The sequence below is a fragment of the Apteryx rowi genome, unplaced genomic scaffold (assembly GCF_003343035.1).
Source record: "Apteryx rowi isolate R43461 unplaced genomic scaffold, aptRow1 scaffold_289, whole genome shotgun sequence".
Taxonomy (NCBI): Eukaryota; Metazoa; Chordata; class Aves; order Apterygiformes; family Apterygidae; genus Apteryx; species Apteryx rowi.
The window spans coordinates 54151-79294 of NW_020449296.1; the positions used below are offsets into that span (position 1 = coordinate 54151).

Below are 25144 nucleotides of genomic sequence, written 5' to 3' on the forward strand. Positions count from 1 at the left end.
GCCTGGGAGAGGTCAGAGTTATGGAGAAGGAGGTATTCTTTGACGTGGTTAAAGCTTGTGCAAGTCACCAGCAGAAGCATGTGAAAGAGAAACCCCAATAGATCACTGTCTACATATCAGTTACTCAATAAGGCACATCAAGGCCTAAACTGAATGACATACGACTATTGTGGTGCCATTGTAGTGCTTTAATACCACCCTCATGGCTACCGCTTGTCAGTGCTGGGACACATCTTCCTCAGACAGTTCTTCCTCTCCATACCTCTTACTGTGCCGTGAAGTAGCTAGCCCTACTGTATTAAGGTCTAGAGAYCCTTACAAACATCTGAGGCCCCTCTGTGCTCCATGCAGTCTCACCTTTCCTCTCCCTCAAGTCCTCCCTGAAAGGCAGCTAATTTAAGAGAAAACAGGGAGGGAAAGCACATGGAAACAAAGAGGCTGTCAGGCTTACTGTAATAAGATGCAGTCACCACCTTCAGAGTGCTTTATAAATATAATAATTATAAATAGCAAATGTCTGCAGAAATGAAAATGAGGCATAGGACATGAAGCTGAAGACAAGGAGGAGAGATCTGGATAAGGAAGAGGATCTCTTCAGCAGCCATTTCAAGCACTATGACCTGCAGCAGGAGGACAAACCTTAGCAGTGGGTCAAGTTAGATGCTGTTGCAGGGGAATGAGAGAGAATAGTTTGTTGGCAATACAAAATAGCTAAGCTTAGATCTGTGCTGAAATCCACTTGCCATTCTTCCAAAGGGCCAAGCTACAACCACTGCTCATGTTAAGCCACATTCAGCCAATAAATCCCTTAGAAGTGACTGCAACTATTCACATACTAACAAGTGCTGAAGGAGAGGACAGCCACAGTAAGCCACAGCTCAGGGCAGATGGGGTCATTCCAGCCAAAGATCATCAGATGGATCTAAGCAAAACCAGAGAAGACATTCTGCAAGGGCTGACAATATCTTGGGACCACAGATATGAATTATTTGTACCTCCACTAGATATTTTCATGTTCGGGCTTACGACTCTACCACCTGAGTTACTGGAAAAAGTCTGAGGGCTGCACTACAGGGAAAAATGCAGTGCAAGCAAGCACTGGAACTAGCCTGACTGCAAAGAACAGTAAATTGCACTAGCACAATGCTCCAGACAGGTCATTCTCCCTGCTGAGGACATCTGTAAGGACAGTTATGCTGAGCACTGCTTCTGCTGCCTGAGCTACACAGAATACGCACGGCAGTGTAGTGTGATGCCTGTGTCCCTACTCTTTGCCATGGGAAACCCAGAGAGGGATCAAAAGAAGGTGGCCTGGTAAACAGTTTAGGCAGAATTGGAATCGCTAGGCAAAAAGAAGGTTAAGTAAGTATGTGGTTACTCCTGCACCAATGCAGGCAGAGCAGAACAGAAAAAAGCCTGCCCACTGAAAGCATTTAGGTCACACTTTTCCTGATGCAATTGCAGCTGGTACCAGTTTACAAAGAATTGAGCGCAGATCTGGAGTTAAAACAAACTAATGAGATTAGCCTAACTTTGTGAGAGGAAGGACTCCCTTCTCCCTTCAAGAGTAGCACCTGAAGGGTCCATTCCCTGAGGGCTGGAAGGAGCTGAGGGAAATGTTATAATTGGCACTGAACCRAGTCTGTGTTAGCCATCACTCAGGAGCACAAAATTTCCCCCAGCGTTGACTGCATCACAGTTAAGCAGCTCATCAGTTCAAAACATCACAGAATAACTGGAATTCTCATGCAAAACTCATTTTCCTGCAACTGTATCCCAATTTTTCTGGCACTAGTATTCAGTGGAGTTCCTGAACAAACAAACAGGACCACAGACACACAGGTCAGTCCTTTGCACATCCAGGAACCAAGGGGAAAGCAGACTGTCCCAGTCCAGTCCTCATCCTTCACCCATGTGTCTCACCCTTCCTCAAGAACAGAGCACAGTCTAGTCTGAGGTAACAGTGGGTCCGAGAGAAGTATCAGATGAAAGTCTGCTGTATATTTGCAGCATGTGGTCTCTTTCCCAACAGCTCAAACTCAGAGTGTGAGCCTGAGCCAGAAAGTGCTATTACATACACTATGGCCACCCAGCTGCATCATGGTCACTATTTACCAGGGTGGCTCTGCCTCCTGTTATTGCCACTTGGCTGGCAGTATCCTTCATCACCTCACCTACGACACACTCCAGTCAACCTCAGCTCTTTGTCACCGGGCTGAACACTCCCATCTACTAGAGTTATAATGACCACAGTCTTTTCTCTCTGTCTAAACAACCATTTGAACTTGTCACCTGCATCTTTGTGCTCCTTTAAGCTCCCCCCAGTGGCTGCTTTACCTGTCAGATTTTCAATTTAGTGAGCTTTTTGGAGCAAAGGATGTTTCTTACATTGTATTGTGTAGTGCCTGAACCACTGAGCCCTGACCTTCCCTGCAGTTTCTTGATATTAATGTATCATGAACAAAACTCCCAGCAGCATGTTGCCTGATGGACTGTGCCTGAGCAGCCAGCAGCCTTGCCCAGTAAGAAATATTTGCATGCATTTTATGGATAGAAAATTCCATTACCTACAAATATCCATGGCTACAACATAATTCTGGTGGGGAGAGGATGGGTTTGTGGATAGGCCTGCTCTTGCTCTCATCTTGAGAGGTATGTCCCTGCTTTGACCCACTTCTTTCAGAAAAGAAACACTAACATAATTTCCATGAAGAGAGAAAACTGGAGCAGACATATAAATGTTAGGGCATGCAGGGAATCTGCTCAGCAGATAACATGAGAAATCCCTGCTAAGGCTAGTTACCAACACAGCTCATTGATCATTGCTATGGATTCCACCTCCTGCCAGCCATGAGCCCTCAGCTCCTTGAAGTCTTATCTTGCAGCCTCTTGCATAGCCTGGAATGGGGTTAAACTTCTGGCTCTTTTGGACCTACAGACTGGATTGGAACTCACTGCTCAATCTGCCAGAATCACTTTATCCCCCCAAATCTTCTCGGTCAGTACTGTCATTCAATTCCACAGCTGACAGGGAGGATCTCCATCTCAGATCCTCAGTGTCTCACAAAGATCTCAGCACCTCTCACTTTTCATTTGCTTTTGTTGGGTTTAATCACCGCTCGGGTCCATGAGAACCTCGCCTACAGAGATATCGTCTAGCGTCGGTGATACAGAAGTGACTTTGGACTGAATGATCTCAAGCGGATCCAGTTTACATAAAACAGAAAGGCAAAAATTGTGCAGTTCTGTAAAGAAGTCTTTTTAATTTTAAAAGAGCAGCTCTTTGGCATATTAGGGAAAACAGTTATAAAGCCAGCGAAAATGAAGAGCTTGGGGAAATACTACAGAAAACATTTTGAATGTATACCATAAGTAATCTGGAATCCATATGCCAAGCAAGGTGAGAAATTTGAAGAGTAGTGCTCCTGACTAACCTGAATGAATAACCACACCAGGAAGGATATTAGGGGTATGTAGAGCACTTGCAAAAACTGGAAAAAGGAGTTATTCATCCAAGAAAATTCCACCTTAAGACATCATGGGAAGGGATACAGAAAGAATCACAAAGGTCAAGCATCGTTAAATTTTGCCAAGGATACCTAACAAGTTCTTCAGCCACATAAACAAAAAGAAAACAAGGAGAGAGGAAGTGGGCCAACTGTGCAGTGAGGAAAGGTAGAACGAAAAGACAAATCTAGATATGACCCAAATAGCTAAACTCTCTGATAATGTTTCAGCAAGAAGAAAAATATGGGAGCTGGGGCAATGACGGGTTAGGCAATGCAGGGAAAAGAGGGTGCAGAAAAGGAAATGATTATTTGAAGTGGAAACAAACTCAAGAGTATGAATGCACTCAAGTTAGAGGGACAAGACATTCTTGATCCCAGAACAACAAGAGAACTGTTGCATGATCACAGCTGGCATCAGGGCTTTTGATAAAAATATCCATGAGGAAAAAGAGAGGAAGGAGGGAAAGCCATGTGACTGGTGAACAATAAAGGTAAAGCCTGTACCTGTATTGAAAGAGAGGGCAATGACCCATGCTAGAATAGATCTACTGGCCTGCCCTTAATACTACATAAGGCTACATACGAATAATGAGCCAGGGAAATAAATGAAAAATGGGGCAAAACACAACATGGGTTTGCTAAAGTTGGGTTACTGCCTGGCTATCAGGAACAATACCAGAGTGAGATCTTGACTCACCAGAAGCATCAGACTGGAAGGAAATTAAGATCTCTGGGACAGAGTATTTTGTCTTTGTTTCCTACTACAGCCTCAGACACTCTGACGAGCAATAATGGAGCCACTGGCAGGCCATTTGTGAGCCCACTGCATATTCTCCTGGGCATCTGCACTTTCTGCAGTGCACGTCCAGGCCCATCCCAGAGATCCTGCTGTCCATTATCCCCAGCAGCAAAGCAGGCTGCATCACTTTCTTTTTTTTCCATCAGGCAATCATTGTACACACTGCAAATTCTCTTCTGCACCCTGATACATGCATCCTGCATAGTTATGTCCTGTTGCACATCCTGTCCTCCGGCCCACRATGCGCCTATAAACAAATGCACACGTGCTGCACACGTGTCTTATCCACTAGCTACCTCCTGCAGAAGCCTGTTCTGAAGTATCACTTTTTCACCGCACAAATGCAGTCTGGTAGCATGTCTCTCACTGTACAAATCCCCCTTTTCACCCCTGCAGGAGCATATCCTGCTACCCAACCCCGCCAGGCTGAATGGGATGGAGACCTGGAGACACAAAGAGGGTTCTTAGTCCCCAGGGAGAGGTTTCAGGCCTGGGATGAGAAGGAGCTGCAGTTCAGGAAGCTCCAAGAAGCTTCCAATACATTGTCACAGAGTTGTGGGCAGAACTCACTCTGCCCTGTGGCTTTGCTGAAAACCCTGTATTCCCTGTTTGTTACCCTGAACAGAAACTCTGGGTTCTTTCTTCTTCACAAAGCGTAAAGATCAGAGAGCCTTACCACAATATAGGAATGGAGAGTGAACAACTGCCTAAGAATCTGCAGCCGTAAAATGGTTCCTTCAGAAAACCACTGCAGAAAAGGCTGTCCTGAGAATCGCTCCCATCTCAACAAACCTGTTGGGTCTGCACACAACACTGACCACCTCAGGGAACCCAGTGAGAGAGGCTGGAGAATGACCGTACAAATGACACAGACAAACCCTTACAATGACAGCCCTGGATTTCCTCCCTTGTGCCCTCTACCACTGATCTCTGACCCACAACCCCCTGCTCTTCTAGCTCTGCAATGCCCCTCACACCTGTCTATGGCCTTTTTGGCTCCAAGGTTCCTCCACTGCTCTGCCAAAACACTTAGCATTTTGCTTACATTATTCCTACTGTCCTGGGGCTCCTGACAGGCCTAAAGATGCTTTATCTGAACTATTATCTGGTCATTTCAATACTGAGCTGCCCCCAAGCTCTCTGCCAAGCTTGGCAAATTGCAGAAGGGTTTTGTGAATAGGTTAGAGCTGTCATACTTGCTCATTAGCAACATCAGTATACGAGACTCTAGGTGTCCAGAGGTAAAAAGCAGAAGAATTCTACCTCCTCCATACTCCATACATTCCTTACAACACCCATCAATCCAGTCCCTGTATGTACGTTCCACAGTAAGCCAATGCTGCTGTAACTCCCATAAACACCACATTCCCCCTAAACACCTGCAATTGCAACCCCATATGCTCAGCATTTTCCATAACCCCAAAAGACTGCATCTCCTATTTGCTCATTTCCTTATGTTACTACATCCCCATGTGTACATTCCTCTATAGCCACATCATTGTACCACATATACCAAAATCTTGTTCTTTTATACTTTTGCCTTATTCTTCTGACTGTCATCCTGAACATTGCCTCTTCGGCATCTAGATCCCTTTCCCACGTACATCCTTCTCTTTGTTCAAGCGCTTCTCCTTTCGCATTTGCAGAGGCAATTTGATGGAAGGATTTGTGCAGCAGTGGGGGAGGGAAGAAGAAGAAAGGCAGGGAGGGAAAAGAGGGATTTGGTTATAACGAGACCATGTAATTAAGCTCTAGTAACTGGTATCCAGCCTGGACCACTCATCTTAGTAATTAAAAATAATAATTCCTCCATTCTTAGATAACCTTTCTCATCTCATTTGTGAAAAGTGGCAAGCAGAGAGCATTCATTTCACAAGCATCACAGACACACCCTAAGCAACACAAAGGACTCCAASCTGCACAGATTTCTTTGGAGAGGAGCAAGATTTTACCTGCCACTCTATTTTATGCTAACACCTTTTTGTGCAATCGATTTACTGCTATTAAAAAAAAAAGCCAAAAGCCACACAGACAGCAACCTTTTCTCTGTCTGTGTCCTTTGTTTCTGGCTTTTCATGGAAGCGCTGTCTGTCAGAACAGCTTTCGTGCTGCACAGCAGCAGCACCACCAGGGATGCACGGAGAGCATGGCAGCTCTTGAGACCAAAACAATCCGTGTGGGCTCGGCTGTCATGGCAGACACAATAGAGAACTGTGCAACTGCATCAAAAGGAGAGCATTGTCAGGGCGAAACACAGCTCGCCTCTGCACAGCCAGCCCCGGACACAACAACCGCTATTTCATAGCTACAATGAACAAACATATTCTGCACAGCAATACCAGCCTCCTCACTCTTTTACATCAATTACAATCACAACAGCTCCAAAGCAACACAGCCTCTGATGAGACAAAGCAATCCCAAAATCTTTTAGCTCCATTGGGTAACTGGCAATCTCTACAAAAACAAACCAACCCCTGCAGGATAATGGCTAGAAAACCATCAGTAAGAAAAACATCCACCCGATCACTTCCCCATCTCACCTTTCCACGGATCCTCTATTCCCCGTCTCCTCTCACTGAACACACTCTGCTCCAACAGCACCAGCCAGTGCTGAGCACTCAGATTCCAGCGGGCTCTGTATTCTCTCCCAAGGATGCTGTGGGAAACAGAGAGTCAATTTTTTTTTTCACAGCTGCATCCCTGGCATTGCAGAGGGTCTGCGCAATCACATCTCCAATGCTCCTGCTGCTGCTGTTGTGACGTTGCTGCGTGTGAAGGAGCAAGCATGCCCACAGCACAGCCGCTCCAGCTCACAGTCAGTCCCTGCGGGACCTCAGACCAGGCAGGGGATGGGAGGGAGCAGACATGGGGGGAAAGGCAGAGAACAAGCTGAGATGGAAGACGGACGATTGATTCTTACAGTAATTGGGAAATCAGGAAGGTAGCATGAGAAAACACGTAAAGACAAAGCCTGCAAAGGGCTGTAAAATAGAGCTGCAGCATCTTATCCTGTGTTGAGCTTGTGTTTCAGATGCTGTGTGGTTGCAGGCTGTCAGGTCTCTTCTCCTGGCTTTGGAAAGCAAAGGGAGCTGGAGTGCTGTGTTCCTACAACTCACAATGGCAGCCAGAGCCCTTGGAGATAAAATGCTCTCCTGCAAAGCAGCACACAGGAGGAGGATGGGCAGGACTCAAACTGAAAGATCAGGAGTACTACAAGAAGCTTCTTGAAGCTTCTCTTCTATTTCTGTAATGCCTTTTCCTAAACAGCTTTACCAACAGCATCCACACAACATCCCTGAAATGCAGCCACCCCTGGAGTGGGATGCAACCACAAATAGTTCATTCAGTGTCAAACACACCTATCAGGAACAGGATGTAAAAAGTTCAAGCTATCACAGGAAATCTTAAATCAAGATCCCAGCAGCTATTAACTAGAGCTTGGGATTAAAGCACTGCCAATAAATTAGGCTAAATCCTGGCACCCCTGCAAGGCAATCCATAACAGACCCTCTTTCTTAAGACAAAGGCAAGATGCACAGAGATCACTACCTGCAAAAAGTCAGGCTCTCTTCTGATCCTGAGACCACGTGTAAGGATTTTTTGGTCAGCCCGCTTTCATCAGAGACTGCTGCAACCTGCTCCATATGCAAGTCAGTGCAGCTCCTGGCAAGGCACAGGCAGCTTTGCCAAGGGACACATGCTGCTACTTCAGGATTTCTCTTCTGAAAAGAGCCCTGAACCCTCTCCCTTCTCCCTGATGCAGCAGCTTGTTATTCTGTCACAGGCTGGGCACAACTACACACCTCAGAAACCAAGCTGGGCTCAAAGGCAGTTCCAGCAGGGATGTTTCTAGCAGTGAAACAGCTCCCCTGAGACAACCATCCTAGAAGAACTACTCACATTATTTCACTTTGCTGTCTAACCCTCCTCAGAGGGCTAAGTTGCCATTTCTATCCTTCTACACTGTCAAGGCCTACAAGTCTGAACCAAAATCCATCTCCTTCATGGGGACTAGGCAAGTCAGAAAACAGGATAAAAATGTCACACAGACACATAGTTCAAAGAAATTAAGAACCATGACACATCTTAGTACTTTCTGCTCTATGCCATGATACACCCAAAGCAACTGTCAAGCAAAACAAAAGAAAACAGCCTAAACAACACAATACTTTGTACAGGCTTCTGCCTCTGGAGAGTCCAACATAAAAAGCTATACCAGAAAAATATTAGATTCATCACTGGAAGTGGTTGCCAATCATCCTGGATCCCAGACCACTATCAACCCTTAAAATGCCTCTTTGGGTAACATTCAAATCAGATTTCTGACCAAAAACACAGAGACTGTTCCTGCCAAGTAGTTACCAAGGGCTCCAAAGACAGGAGTTTGGGACTTCCCCAGTGCTGTGGGTAAGAGTGCAGAAAGAGACCTTTACAGGAAGACAAAAGGAAGGACCTTGGGCCTTCTGTGGGCTGGGCAGTCCATTCACAATGTGTTGGAGCCAATATCACAGATGCAGCTCTGTCACTCACCTTCAAAACAGTAGGAACAATYTGTCAGTCAGTCCCAAAGCTCAGGCTCAGCAGGTCCTTCCTGCAGGCAATGAACATGACCCATCTGTGGCAGTTCACGCTCCTGAGCCCACTGCTTGCCTTTGCTTGGGCCCCACACTCCCATCCGATCCCATTCAAGTGGCAGGGACAAGCCTCAGGGATGATGCAGCCCCATAGCAGGAGTGAGGGATGTACCTCCACGCCTGGTGATTGCAGCAAGAAGAAAGCTAGTCCTGGAGAGCCCTGTTCCACCCAAGCCGCAGTAAATGAAATTATTAACAGTTTCAGCTAAGTATTCCCATAGAGCGCAGCCCCCAGACCCCCATAAGGCCAGCCTCATTGTATTGTCAGCGTTAATTAAGGCAGGCTCTAGCAGACATCTCGGGCCCGTTCAGCTGGGACAGTCAGGGAGCAACAGCAAGAAAGGAGACAGAGTCTCAACTGTGGAGCTCTGTGCAGAACAAGGAGCATTTGTTACCCAGGAGACTCGTTCCCACAGCAGAGAGGAGAATGGAAACTATTCTGGTGCCCTCCCCAGTCCTCTGCGAGCTTTGCCAACACTGACGCTGGGAGCTATAAATGCTGGCAGGCTGAATGTTTGCCTGCATCCCAGCCCCTGCCACAGGACACTGGTATTAACCAATTCACTGATGGTAATGCCTCCTTCATGTAGCAAATAAGCACTCCAGAGCAGATGCAGTCAGGGGGCTGTTTTGTTAAAAATCAGATGGATCAATGCAGCAGAAAAAGGGCTCCTTCAGAAACACCTCCAGCTAGCTATTTACGTATGTTTCCCAATGTAAACACTCGTATTCTCCTCCCCCAAACAGTTATTCAGTTCAGTGCCTTCCCCCGACCCTAAACTCGTTGCCTTGCATCCCTACTGCAAGCTCCCCTTTGCTGCCCCTCTCCACAAAAGTGGTAAAAACTGATGGGTTTTCTCAGAGCTTCATAGGCAATAAGAGATTACAGGCAGTAATGGAGAAGAAGAAAGCTCTTTCTTGGGGCTCACTTCTAGATGACTTCTCTTTGATCACAGAGATGAGTCAGTGCAAGAAGGGGAGGGTGGCTGACTCCACAGTCTCATGCAAAGGAGGGGAGCAGGAATATTGAAGGCTGGTAACTGCTCCTTTGAGAAGCAAGACACAGGAGGTGCAGGGGCCAGAACCCACCATCCCTACATTAACCCAGCTCCACTCCCTGCTCTGTGGATAATGCTTCCCACACACTTTCGGCATTGCAGGGTGCAGCTTGGCAGGTGAGAACAATCAATGTTATCAAACAATGTTAGTCTCATTACTCACAGGCATCCGAGATGTAGGGCAGGGGTTTTGCCATCTTCTCCCTCCAAGGGTGTGAGAATTGAGCGCACAACAGGTTCTCCAGCCCAGGTATTCCAGTAAGGAAGCATCCCATTCCCAGTGTCAGGTTGCAGCACAGCTCGCCACTTCAGGGGGAGCCCTGTGTGCCGCACTTGGGCTGGGCATAGGCCATATGTACCTGGAGCGCTTTGTTCTCCTGCAGACTATCACCAGGACATGAACATTCACCCAGCCCCTCAGCATCTAGGGGGAAAAAAGCACAATGCTCTTCTGCTCTTCTGACAGTGGAATATTCACCTGCTTTCACATACTGTGCAGAAATCAGCTACTAAGGCCAGCGCATCCCTGCAGACAAGAAGGAACAAACCTTCCCACCCTCACTACAACTGTATAGCAAAATCATCCACCTCAGCAAAAATAGCCTAAGCCTCCCACCTATTTGCTGCAAATCTTCCCGGGTGATCAGTAAAGTGGAAACAGCTCAGGCTCAAATCCCAGCTGGCTGCCTCGGCTGTAGTTCTGACACCAAGCACCAGATAGGAAAAGGCCTTTAATCATGCCTCACTGTCAGGCACGGTGCTCAGTCTGCCCACCCTTGCAACAGCCAGACAGCCTCTGGGCTACAGCCTCTTTGCTGCAACTCACTGGTGTAACTCAGCACAGAGAGCTGACTGCCTCCTTCTCCTGAGGATGGACACTTTGATCTAGGCATCGTTACCCGCAGTGTGCCTTCAGCAAATAAAAAGCTGCAAGAACAGCAGCAAGCTCATCACCACAGTGGACAGCCTGAGCCTTGCTATCTACAGCAGAAACAGCAAGAACATGTCTAGGSCACAGCTTGACTCTTCATGACCTGATTTGTAGCACAGCCACAGGAGGGAGAGACATGTCACGCTTTTGCACATGCTGGACATTCATGAGCAACGCAGGAGCAGCTCACTGCCTTTCCACCCTCACCTACTGATTGCTCATGGCAGAAATCTGAATCCACAAAACACAGCAACCCCATCCCCTACCAGTCAGGCCATTTTAGGAATGCCAGAGAGGCATGCTGGTCAGAGCTACTAATCAGCACGGTGCTGCTTACCTGCAGCAAGGGGGACCAAAACACTTCAGGAAAGCAGAAAGTACTGAAAACTTAAAAAAAATCCTCAAAAAAAAAAATCATTCCCCATCTCTGCAAACTCTGCCTTCAAGGTCAAACATCATCACTCTCTCAAACACACAGAGATCAATACAGGCTGATCATTACCAATATATGCTTGACAACTTTTGTATCCAGTATAAGGTGGGAATAAAATATGGATGATTTTGAATGAGGGGGAAAAAATACAGAGAGAGTGAGAAAAGCACACAGTGACAACAGCACGCTGACAATGCCTGCTCTCAGCCCCCGCATTTCCCCAGAGGGTCACTAATGATCCCCACTGAGCCTTGCTTCTGAGAGGAACCAAGGGCAGAGGCACAACAGTCGGCAGGGCCATGAAGGTTGCACACACACGTTCGCAAAAGCAGGATTCACCAGGCAGCTCATGATGACCCTGCCCCAGCAAGCCCTGTCCACTCCCCAGAATGGCAGTACTGGTTTCTTCAGGGCTAGCAATCCAAGGCAGGAGACCTGCCTCCAAATTAGCAAATGGCTTGATACAGAAAGGTGTTTTTTTCCAAAACATGGACTATTCTTGTTTGCTAAATATTTTTCAAGATAACAAAATTCCTAAATTGACTCCTCTGATGTTTAAGAACCTAAAAAATTTCCAGCTCACTTTTATTCATAGGTAGCTCATCCCTATTCCCTCCTGTTCCAAAAATGACCGTTAGCTTCAAAATTTATCCAGTCTGTGTTTAAAGTTAAATTATCCAAGTTCTGTAACTGCTTCGCAGTAGGTAGGCTCTCCATTTCTTTGACCATAGCAGTAACCCTTCTCTGGACCTGATCCAGTTTGAATCCAACCTTCTGTGAGTGACCAGAAACATACACAATCTTTCAAGTGAGATCTCCTCATGCCTTAAGATAATAGCACTAAAATTTCCCCATCTCTACTAGAAATATTTTGTCCAATACACCATTTTGGATGACGTTTATCTTTTTCATGGCTGCATCATATTAGTTGTTCACAGTTATCTCATGCTTGACTGATAGAGCCTGGATTTTCCTCTGTCTCCCTCATTTTCTCCAGTGAGCTGTCAGCTGGAGCTGAACTTTTTGCTTATTCCTAATGGACATGACCATGCAATTTTGAACTACCCAGTTCCCATTTGTAACATTCCTTAAAGTCATCCAAGCTCTTCCTTCTGAATAGCCCTGAACTGCCTCTGAATTGATGATGCTCCCCAGCTTTGTGTCTTCAGGAAACATTATCAGCAAACTCTCACTTTTTAACGCTCAGAGCTTTATGTATTGAATAGGCTCCATTCTAAGGCTAATTTCTGCTAACAGCTTCCCTTTTTACCAGCATTTCCTCTTTCAACATTCCTCTTATCTTCCTTTAGTCAGTTTGCTGCTCCTTATTTCTCAGCAAAGAATGTTGTGGAGAGAAGAATTTCATGCCTGTTCAAGAGGAGGCAGGAAAAGCGCTTGGGAGATCCATTTCAGGTCACTAAATGGTCAAAATACAACAGACTTAGGAAATCCCCTGAACTGAAAATGTTTAGAAGCTAAGGAACTATTAAGGTATCATATCTGCTTGCCTTTTTCTCACTCTTCCCTAGCTGACCACTTGCAACTACTTTGGAAAAAGAATACTGTGCTAGGTGGATCCTTCATCCAAGCCACTATGGCGATTTCTGTCTTCCTGTATTAAGGTCTGATCCTTCCTATTGTTAGCAGCTACCACCTTATTGCCCAGGAACAGAGGCTTTTACAAGCTCCATAAAAAGTCACAGCTACCAGAGAGGGCTAGTTCTGGCATGGATCCCTAGAGGGCTGGGCTGAGTTCCACATACCTCAATAATACTGAGACATCTATGGGAAAACCAAACCAAACTCACAGTCAGCTGCCTGTTGCTAGTCCCTTCCAGCCCAGGATCCCAATATTGTCATATTGCTTTCCAAGGAAAGCACTGTTATCAATATTTTACATGCAGGAGACTAAGGCAACATGGAGATATGGTTCACTTGGTATTACACTGGAAGCCTGTGGGAAAAGCAAGAACAGATCCTAGGATGCCAGTGCCCTTATTTCAGCCCTAATATTCAGTACTTCCTAAAGCAAGAGCACAAAGAAATAGATGAGCAGTTGAGATAGATAGAGGGAAGTCAGGACAGATATAACAGAACAGCTCCTGAATTGCTGTCTGAAGTCTCAGCTTCAATCTGATAAAGAAAGCTCATAAAGTTGTACAGAAAACCTTCAATTAAAGCAAAATTTGGACATAACTGATGCAGTCTATGCTTTCAGAGTGCCTGAAGCAGGAGCCCTGCTATAACAGCAGCCCTGTTTGTTCAAGCACTCACTCAGACTTTGTTGATATAAACCTTTTCAACAAGCAAAGCACTGGCAAAAGGAGCAGAAAGGGTATTATTACAAAAAGATATGCCTTCTAATTTGGCAACCAACCACTTGTTCTGTGCAGACCACAGTAACAGAGGATATTAAGGTGTTACTGGCTTCACTTATATGAAAATTAGCTTTCAAAAATGTGATCAGTGCTGTCGCTACAGCACAATTTACCTCAACTATTAGTACATTTTCACTGTGACCTAACAGTTTCCCACTGCCATGGGGAAAGCCTCAAGTTGCGACATCGGCTCACACAGAGAAACTGATGATTTTGGCAGCCACAACTCTGCTGTATTCACTGGTTTGTATTCTGACCTGAAATAAAAAAAGATACTTTATTTTATACTTACTTTCCAAGGAAGCAGCACAGAAACTGCAGGGCTGAGTTGAACCTCTGCAGCCATAAGCCGGCTCACTGTCTAAATATTAAGGACAAGCAGAGATTGCTGCATACATAGAGAGCATTGCTCAAGAAAGGTGACTGCTTAGGATTCCCAAGATGTACTCAAAGTGACACTGCTTTCCCACTGCAGAGGCATCTCCTGGCTGCCTCAAAGCAAGTGTAACTGCACTGCAAACAAGCCTCAGCTCACAGAGACTGTAATGGATGGGTGCAAACAGGAAAAGGGCAAAACAAAGAAGAAAAACATCTGTTGGACACAAGAGAGGCTACACGCAAGAATAGAGAAAGCCTCCTGCCCTCCTGTCAATAGGATCCAGTCATAAACATTCCAGTTTTCTGAGGAAACAGCAAGTATAGAAACTGCTTGGGACTTCACACAGAAAACCTACTCTCACCTCCCTCTGCACATGTCTAAGCCCTTTTTTGCCATCACTGCTCAGAGCAGCAACACAAGTTAAGCAGTGATATCTGTCAGCTCAAGGCAAAGTGTTCCCAAAAGACCTCCCAGCTCTCAAACACACTCCCATCTTTACAACAAACCCCAGGGAGCATGTAATCACCAGCTGATTTAGAGATACTATTATTTATACTGCTTTTTCCTACATTTCTTCATTTATCACCCAAACTGGCCATGCTTGCTGCTCTGCAGTGCTCCCTCCCCCAGATGGTTATTTTAGCGGCAAATAAAGTAATCCCTAGATAGCTTGTGCTTCTGCAAAGCCCTCTGTGATTAAAAGAGACTGTTGAAGGTACACTCAAAAACCATCCACCAGCAGCACAACACTGGCATGCTTAAGACAGTGCCACCAAAGGGACTGCCAGTGTTCATGAGCATCCGAGCAGGCACTTACAAAAACTGCAAAGAAGAGGGAAAACAGTCCAATTACAGGAGAACTGTTGAAAACTCTTCCTAAAAAGCCTATGTAATGCAGGCTTGCAACTAAATCCTGGCGGTCCCATCTACCTCTTATGCTTTTAACCTGCTGGCTCTTAGAGGGAGTGGTTGTCTCTTACTTTCATCTGTACCACCTCTAGTACAGATACTATCAGCAAAACAGATAAGGTCTACATATAGACAGTAAATAGACATAAGTTATAATCATTACCATGACATCTTAAATAGCATACCTTGGACATCCCCACCTATAATCACTGTGCACGACCTGCTCACTCAGAAGGGATCTGTGGTTACTGTAGATCACAGGTTGAACATGAGTCATAGTGGCATTTTGCTTTGAAGTAGACAAACAGTATGTAGGGCTGTATGAATAAGCATCTCATATGCAAGACATGGAGCAATCCTCCCACTCTACGCAACATTGGTTAAGGCCTCAGCTTCCACCAGTCCTGCAAAGATTTGGACAAACTGCTTAGAGTCCAAAAAGAGCAAGAAAAAAACCAGAAAGGAGGAAAGCGCAAAGCAACTGCGTTACTTGTCTGTAGAAAACTAGGGGACACACAAAAGCAGATCTGAAACACATAAAAGGCTGCTGCCAGAAGCAAGAGAATAAACTGTTCTCCCCTGACAACAGGAATAGGCTGCCTGAGGGGCAGCCAGGGAAGTTTAGGTTAGGCATCAGGTGTGACAGATAGAACTAGCCATTTATTACTCCACCAAAAAAGCACAGCAGTCAGGAGATAAGGATGGTTTCTTAATATTTTGCATAATCTGCAACAGGTTCTGGCTCAGAAGTTCTTTGTTTRACATATTTAGAGGCAAACATTCTCATTAATTTGCCCAGATCCTTAGTGTCATAAACTGGAAATGGTCTAAGATCACTAAGAAATGCCCATCAAATGCCTTGGCCATCCCAGCATGCCATGGCATCAGCAGAAAGTGATGGAGGGAGGGGATTGGGGTGCGAGGCTGTGGGATGCAGCAGCTAATGTCACCATCACTGGAAGTTTCTAGAGACAGGTGGAACAGTAACACATAAGGAATGGCATAGTCTGAGTCAACTTTGCTTGGGTCAGGGAGATATAATTACATGGCTTCTGGAGTTCTTACTTTCTTATGATTTCTGTTTGACTCAGAGGAGCAGGAAGCCTCTGATGAAGAATTAAAAGCCTAGAGAAGTTTATTCTGTGAGGCAGAATAACAGGAGAAACAAATATGCTTCTGGAAAGAGACAGTAAATATATATGTGAAGGCACCACATGGCTGACTGATCCAACGGCTAATCCACCTGGCTGGTAAAAACCATCCTGAGGGTTTGTTTCTTTTTCCCTAAAAGGAATGTGCTTAGTACCGGCTTCCACTCAGTGAATTCATCCTCCTTTTGTCTACCATAGCGAAGAGACACTTCTCTCATGTATTTGGTCTTGCTGAAGATGTTACTTCACCGCAACTGAGAACCCTCTTAGCCTTTTCTTTGGTTATTATAACCTCTTCCCATCTAACAAAGCAGGCTGTAGTAGATTTTCAGCCAGTTGTACTCCAGATCTCCACATCAGGTCATCCCATGATTAAACAATCTTTTGGCTATATGTGCCTACAGGTGTATGCTTAAGCAGCACAAAGAGTCTAATCTGCAGCATCTAGCTGCAGTACTGCCAGTCGTGCCTGGTCTACATCCTTTTCATGCATGTTCCAGCTAAGAGGCACCATATATGTCTGTATGCAGACAGACACACATGCATATGCGCATGCACACACACATACACAAACACACAGAACTAGGAAGGATGTGCCTTTATACTGTGTGGAACAGAGAGCAATTTTGCTCAGGACTGAGAAACACCCACAGCAAAGGAGATGGTTTGGGAAAAAGGGGATTCCTGCATGGGAGGAAATCCTGACATATTCTTTAAAATAGAAAACAAAAGCTGTTAAAGGCAAAGCCTAGTCCAGGGCTCACACAGTGCCCATGATCTGGCACCAGTGAGGAGGCAGATCATAAAGGCAAAGCAGGTCACGGGAGACTCCTGACACACCAGGCTTAGACTGTTTTGAAGAGACTGAAATAGGGCTCAAACCTCATATAAGGCAGACAAAAGAGATGAGGCACTCTGCTCTACAGGGCTCCCTGTGGAGTCATCTTAGTACTTTGAGAACTGCTGGAAACTGTGGTGTGGGGCTCTGGCACCTTGCAGAAGGCTGATGATGAACAGCCTGTAAAGAAGCACTTACAGAGGATGAACAAGGCCATGTATCCCCATGCATCCCAGGTACATCCCATGCATGAGAACAAGAGCACACCAGTGCGGAAAGAGTCCTGAAAGAGCCCTGGGAGCTCTGTGATACATGCCACGACAATACAGAACCTTGGCTCAGATGTAATAATAAACAGGAATGATGATGACTCAAGGCACCTCATATGCTGGCTGAACATTTACAGAGGAGTAGGACCCCCCTAGTGAAGGACTAATCACCCAGAGCAGGTTATTCTGCCTTACAGAATACCTGGAAAAACAAATATGCTTTTCACTTCTGTGATATATTTTCATCTTTGGACAATCCTAAAAATCTGTACTTTGAACACACATGTAAGAAAGCACTCCAACCTTTGCACAAACTCAGCCAGTGCCTTTCATCAGAGAGCAAGAAAAAGAGAAGCTCCACTAAATGGCAAGAAAAGGAGGAATGCTACCAAGGGCTGAGAAAGCTAGATAAGACAGTCAAAGACCAAACATGAAAAGCTGCTGTGCTCTAATTCTCAGTGCAATTGCTGGAGAAAACTCTCAGTCATGACGTTCTAATGGGACCTGCCCTCCATCCCTGAGGACATCTGCCAGAATTAATATTTCCATATCAGAAGAGGTGAAGCATGGAGCACCAAACAGCAATTGTGACCTTTTCAGCAATTTCAAGGCCTGCTGCTTTCACAGCAACTTTTTGTATCAGCTTAAAATAAATCCAGCCCTTCAGAAAATGAAGTACTCGGAGACTGCAGAAGCATCTCACCCTTTCTCAACAAAGCCAGAAACTGGCACAGACGGATGTCAGGTTGCATACACAAAGGCCAAAGAGCTACACAGAGGGATTAATGCTGTCATTCAGAACCTCAATATGTAAAACAGAAGTGCAGTCTCCCCTGCCCACAACACTGCTACCTTCAATTAAAAGCAGATAGGTGACCCCAAGCACTGCCTCCAAGCTCACATCCAGGAGACATCTCAGCTCTTTCCTTCTTCTGCATTCACGGCCCCACATGTTAAGCCATGAAACAGCAATAGGGTCTGCACTGCCACACTGGGTAATGTGAGAGGGTGGCATCTCCTATATCCCATATTAGACCAGGCAAGAGTGGAGCCTCAGCACCTGCCTGCAAGAAGAAGGGGCATCTCTGTCTTCAGATGCTTCTCTAAGCACGAGCCCCTCCAGAAGCACTTCTGTGAGCTCTGGTTCCATGCACGGGACACAAGTGGTCAGTAGGGTCTCCTGACACACACAGCCCTGAAGCAGGAGAGACTGATTCCAGCAGCATGGAAGCAGGTGTGTACATGTTACATTATCATAGGACTTGACCAACAACAGGCAAAGCCCAGCATGAGGGAAACAAACTGCAGCATTCAGCTCCTCTAGTGAGAAGGGGCAGCCTGCACTGGCTACATATTCCAAGGAACACTACTCCCCAGTATCCCAGCAGCCTCTGCAGTGTGGTCCAGTTTTCAGTTCTAGGCACTGACCATGCCATGAAAAGAGTAGGATTTTGGAATTACTTTTGTGATTATGTGGATAGCAAGAATGTCCAGAACTATAGCTGTTAATTCAACATATAACTTTAATATCCTKTCTGCAATTAAACCAGTCCCCAGCTACCAGTCCTCAGGACAAATTTAATGTAGGGGCAGAATCTCTGCATGTGCCATGGCCAGGGCCCAGGACCTTTTGGAGAAACAGCTAGATAGATCTGGCCACTGTCAGGGACTTGGTGGCAGGCTAGAAAAAGCTCAGGTTAACCCCTTTTGGCATTTCCTGTCATTAGAGATAATACTCCGAACTTATAGGGAAAGCTCAGGAGCAAATAACCTAATTAGAAGTGAAAGTCTCACATCCTCATGATGAACAGCAGATCTGCTGAACCTGAAGGTCAGTGACCTCTGTGGTCAGCAGGGCAGCAAGAACAGAAAAACACTGGGAGCCACGCTGGGCCCTGTCCTGCTCCCCCCACTCAAGGGGCCAAGGCTGTTCTCTGTGGAAGATTCCCCAACACTTTGGCTGAAACGATGCCAGCATTTGGGCAGGGCTTAGTGTTATTTTTAACACTTGTTCACATAACTCTTTGGGTGTACCCTGGGAAGAGCTTGTCACCAAAATAGTATACTGTGGGCACTATTTATACACCCACTGTCAGCAGAGCAGGGCATGCTAAAGAGTTAGAGGACCCTTTTCCTTCCTCAGAACCTAGGAACTGGGGATATGGGGAGGACATGGTTTTCTGTTTCAACTAGTCCTCAGAACAAAACCATCACTTGCAAAAGGCCTGACCTCCTTGTCTGTCCTGTTTAGGAGATTTCTCCGCCACATAGAAGGAAAGCCCAGTTACAACAAGCTTGAGGAAGATGAATGACTGTGTATATGCACGGGCAGGCACACCCAACTGCTGTGGAGAGAAAAGGGAACAGATCTGCCTAAACACAAGCTGGGTCAGAAGAAAATGCTACTGCCCTCTCATTTTATCTGTCCTTGGCTACAACAGGGACATTCAGCAGGGGTAGTGTCTCTTGGTCATCATCTCTTGCCCCTCTTCAGCTCCAGTTAGGGTATATAGAGCTGGGAGAAGATGAAGCACCAAATGCCAAACAGTGAGGGGTTAGCTGAGAAGGAAGACGTCAGCTTGACAAGACTGACTCTCCTCTACTCCCAGAGACAATAGCTGCTGTAGGTCTTTCTGTATTGAAATGGCTTGTCCTAAGGGACTGAAAGAAAAAAAAGATATCCTTTTGAGACTATCCTGAGAAACAAAGCTGTTCCCCTGTCTAATTTTCTGACATAAGAATAATTTATCTTGAGCCATTTCAGTGCCTATTGAACTTCCTTGATTTTTGTTTTCCATAAATTTCTTCTCCCTTCCCCTTTCTCCAGAGACATGTCCAGACTGTTCTCTACTTTCAGAGTGCCCCTACCTCCTGGAAAAGCAGGTGACAAAATTGCCACAAAATGCATAGGATGCTGCACAACAAGAAAGAAGAGAGAGAAGCTCTGGAGTACCAGAGCATAGGGAGCCAGAGTTTTTTCTGCTAAAAACAAAATGGATGTATGCATTGCTCTTCCATGTCATATAAGCTACTGCCCAAGCAGCATACTGACTGTTCAGAACTACAGAACAATACAGAATAAAAACACATATACACTACTCATTCAGGCATATTCAGGTGGCGGTATGACTGGTCACATTACTTTTAGCAGTACAAATGGAAGGATTCAGCTCCTACCTTGCCATATACAATCTCCCCAGATCGTGGACTCAGCTCACTGCAGCTGGGAATCAGGTACAGCAGCAACTACATGAGAGCAGCATGAATTCAGCCTGTAAAGCCAGAGATAATCCAAAGCAAACCAGCTTGTCCCAGTGTCAGCTCAGGGATCAGCAAGCCCTGCTGCAGGGAGTCTCTGCAGGTAGCTACCCAGCTGCTGCAGGGTGGTAGGCAAGAGGCAACATGACAAGGCACTTCTCCCAGATGGGAGCTGGCTCAAGGATTCCTCTCGCTGCCAGTCACCTGCCTCTCCTTGGGAACAGCGATGCCAAGGTACTTATCTCACTCACAGAGCAAGCGGGCAGGAGGGGAAAGCAAGGGCTGCTGGCAAAGCAAGGACCAGATTGCTAATGAAAGCCCCAGTGTAAATACACATGCACTCTGGGGAGGACTATGGCAGAAATGCATCTCATGTTACAGAGAGCCATTTAGAGCAAGCTCAGAAAGAAGTGAGTGTGATGGGGCTGTGCGGGCTGACTCTGCAGCCTGCCTGCTCACGCAGCAGGGATAGGAGGGCAGCTGCCTGTGAGAGAAGGCCATGGGGTGAGATGACTGCTAGCAAGGGGAGACGCCCAACTCCACACTCTCTAGCTGCTCCTACAACTCCATACACAGCAACTGCTAGCAGTAATGCAAACCTATGCAATTTTCAATCCCACACCACAGTCTGGACAAGCTATGACCCCTTTTCCACCACCTGGAGATCCAGCCCCACGCTGTCCCTGGTGTGCACTGCTACGGCAGCCCATCATGCCTGGGGAAAAAGGCTGATCTGAGCATTGCTCCATCACTGCACATGATCAACCCATGGTGCAGCAGCCACCTCTGCTGTCCAGGCCCTCTCCCCACGCACAGGGCACTGCAGTCACTGTGACTTAACCTCTGTTTCCAGTTAACTGCATTTGGCACCTACTGCTAAGATTCTTTTCCTTCCATTTTAGGATCATCTACAAACCTTACTGGACCTGGATTTACACCAAATAAGGAAGATGGGGAAATAGAACCTAGGTCAGCAAAGAAGCAATGTGTCAATGTGAGCTTTCCCTTGTTGACCCCATAGCTGGAATCAACACTAGAAGGGTTTTGCAAGCTTCAACCACAGCCCCTTAAACTAGTACTGGAAGATCTCACCAAAAGGCTGAGAAGGAGCTGTGTCAGGATGCGTACTACAGCGGGCATAGCCTATTTTCACTAAGCCCCTAATGCCAGACAAGCCTATAGCTCACACCAGTGACCTCTGAGTGCAACTGGTGGGAAAGAAGAGGGAGTCCATATGGCTCTGTAGCAACTGATGTCTATTCTATGGGGGTTGGGAGTACCTCCTTTGAAATAAAAAATACTGCATATCCTCAAAAGGAAGCTGAAAACAGTTGATTTAGGCCAATCACATCAGAGAATGCCATTAAAAACCTAGACTCAAAGAGAGCACAGGGACCCCAGAGTAAGCTGCAGGGGGAGCAGACGTATGTCCTGGTGATACGTATAAGAAGGGTTAAGTAAGCCAGGTATTAGGCCAGCCTGATGTGCTCCCTATTCCTGAGAGCAGCAAGGTTGTATTATCTATTGTCTCCTGCCTCCAGCAAACTGCTGGTACAGCCACTACCCCTTCACATGGCTCAAAGGACAGGTTATTGGAGTTAACACCTTCTCTCCCTGCACAGGCTATCCATCCCCTGGGCTGCTGGTGTCTGCAATGAGAAAGGTACTTTCTGCTTTTCCCCTCTGTGGTGTAGACATCCTCCACCACAGCATGGCTCAGCCGACCCCAGGATAAGATACCTTTGTGCTACTGCTGCACAAGAAAAAGGGAAAACTTCCCAGGCATGGCTCCCCAGATCTGTTGGAGACAGAATATTGCCAGGACTTACTCTCCGAGCACATATCCATCACGACGGGCAAGACGGCTCCACATACGAGGATACTTCTTCAAACTTGATGAGCCTTCATGACTTATTCCTGCATAGTGACAAATTGGGACATGCCTCTCCTGGGGCGAAGCTACTCTACACTGACAGGCTGGTTCCCTGCTGAAGAAGACAACACTGAACCCACATCTTCAACTAAACTACTACTGCAGCAAAACTGGTCTCAACCACTAGATGAACCCAAAGGGTTTGAAAATCATTCACAATAGGCCAGGCTCAGACAAGGCATTTGAGGGTGTTTGGACCAAGGCTGCAGTAAGGCTTACCACATCTCCAGCAAGTGCAGCTCTGCCAATGTGCAAGTCCTAGCCCTGCTGCATCCACAGCCTGCCACAAGCATGAGCACTGACCCTGGCTGAGGAACCCAGAGTTCTCTCCTCTGTTCTCTGCCACACCTGGAGAGATGGAGGACAGTGACATCCACAGAAAACGTGATTTAGAAATCTGTACAGCTTGGCCTCATCTCATTTTGGAAGCTGCTCTTCCCACCAAGCACTGCTTCATCTCAGTCTGACCCACTGTCCACACTCATCTTTCACTGGAGGAATTCAGCTATTATAGGAGAGAACAGGCACCACAGTCAGCACCACTTCACAGGAACTTACTTTTCCAGCTCTAGCTGCTTAAAACCTCAAGTAGACCACCTCCCTGTTCTGTGCCTCAGCTTCCCCACTTGTGAAATAAGGATCATAACACTTACCAAGTTTCTGCAGATGCTGTGAGGATAAGTTCATTATGGGATGCAGACATTCTGTAAATAGTAATAAGCATGTTGCAAGATTCATTTTCCACTCATAAAGCAGAGAGTCCTTGTGGCTTTCCCAGATATACAAGCTACTGCACTCAGCTTTCTTCCTCCTCACCAACACAGGTATGCTGCAAAGACAGTGATTCCCATTGGCCTCAAAAGCACAAGCTTCGGTAGCTCCACCAACTGTGTCCAGACCAGCAGCAATGCAATGCATCAGCTGAGCCCTCAGCACGAGCTGTCAAGGCACCGGAAGGGCTGGGGCTGCACCGCTCTGGAATTCGAGCAATGCATAAACACCCCATCAGCATGTACCAGGAATGACTCCTCCCTGCCCCAGACCAGGCTGAATCACTGGAAATACCAAAACAACGATGAGGTCACGTTCCCAGAGCAAGGAATTGGAGCCACATATAGATGCACGGAGAAGCATGCTAAAAAGGGACTCGATGTACAGGCTGGAGGCTCTGGCAGACAGGCACCCCAGTCATTTGTCTAGTTTAAAAACAGCTTGAGGCTGCCAGGAGACTTTTTTTTTTTCTAGCAGGGAGCGAGGAACTGCGGAGCACTACAGGGGCTTTAAACTCTTTATCTGGCCTACTGAAAGAAACACAAACATTAGAGCTCATGAGTGTCTGGATTTGAGTTCAGCTCTTCACAGGAAAAGACAGAGGTAAAATTATGACTGGACTCTGAGTCCAGTTTTCCCGAAATCTCAGTTTTGCTGTGATACCAGACGCAGATTGCTCCACCTGCAGCAAGCTGAATGGCAGGCACAAACCCCATGATCACTACTCTCTGGTTGCTTTTGCTGCAGCCTCAGTCAGCTTCAAGAAAAATGTTGGTTTGGTAAGTTTACAATGGGGTGAGCAGCAAATAACAGTGAATCTTGCTATTGCTCCTAAAATGAGCATCCAAGGCACACTGCCATCAGTAAAATGACTTTTCAAAGCAGTGCAGTTCCAGCCTTTCCCAATCCTCAGTGGAGGAAGCCTGGAGACATTTACTGCTTAGATTGTGATGGAAATTACAACAGAGGACTTGGAAGAGACAGAAGAATTTGCAGCAGAAGCCTGCTCTTTCCTCTCTCTGAAAAAATAGGCATTTGGACAGATAACAAGAACACCCACAGTTATAAAAAGAGGTTCTAAGAATCCAAATCTAATTCCATCAGGACATAAATCAGGCCCTGGTAAGAAGCTGTGGGGGAGCAAAGATGGGACCAGGCAACTAAATCCAAGCATCTCACCTGCAAGGCTGGACTGCAGTGGTTGAAGCTAGCATACTTTCTGCAACAGCCACAACAGTGTCTGGCACACTGAACCGGTGTGCTATGCCTGCACCAGTCTTTTTCTCCTGCAAGTGGTTTCAGATTTGCTAATAAACGATGTGAAAAAAATCTGTGGTGTGAGGTCCAGGATATGATCCTGTGCATAACTCCCACACATTCCATTAGATCAGAAGTGCTGAAAACCAGTTCAGCTTTTTCTTTCCCCACTGTTCCAGTGCATTCTGGTCATAAGAACCACCATACTGGCTCACACCAAAAGTTCTTCTGGTCTAGTGTCATATTCTTGACATTTTGGCACTGGCACATACTTAAAAAGAATATAGAGTACAGAGTGATCTTTCCCAAGGCTATACTCTTCCAGCTTGCAACAATCAGCAGTCAAGAAACTTCCAGAGCTGGAGGCTGCAAACTCATCACCATTTTTAGCAGCCACTGAAACACATATCTGCCATTTAGGTATCCAGTTTCTTTTGGAATCTGTGTATATTTTCAGCCTTTACACCATTTTGCAGCAACATGTTCTGTAATTCAGCTGTTTTGTAAAAGAACTTCCTTAACCTGTCACCTAATAAATAATTTTGTTGGATGTGCTGCAAGAAACAGCAAGTGCTCATTCCTTATTCACCTTCTCCTCACCATTTTATAGAGCTTTACTAGTTCCCACCATCATCCC

At 46.1% G+C, this 25144-nt stretch overlaps 1 protein-coding gene across 9 annotated transcripts in view; it reads right to left on the bottom strand.

The window, feature by feature from the left end:
* Window positions 1-25144, bottom strand: part of RUSC2 (RUN and SH3 domain containing 2) — a 62535-nt gene that overhangs the window by 30170 nt on the left and 7221 nt on the right. The window contains exons 1-5 of one of the 9 annotated variants that reach the window (XM_026069184.1): window positions 15216-15386; window positions 13856-13999; window positions 10164-10424; window positions 8839-8899; window positions 6849-6964 (exon numbers count right to left, since the gene is read on the bottom strand). The gene's annotated coding sequence lies outside the window, so the exon portion shown is untranslated. Of the gene's footprint in view, window positions 1-6848; window positions 6965-8838; window positions 8900-10163; window positions 10425-13855; window positions 14000-15215; window positions 15390-23132; window positions 23309-25144 lie in introns of those variants that run through there. The other 8 variants (XM_026069189.1, XM_026069183.1, XM_026069193.1 and 5 more) reach the window with 8 other exon arrangements.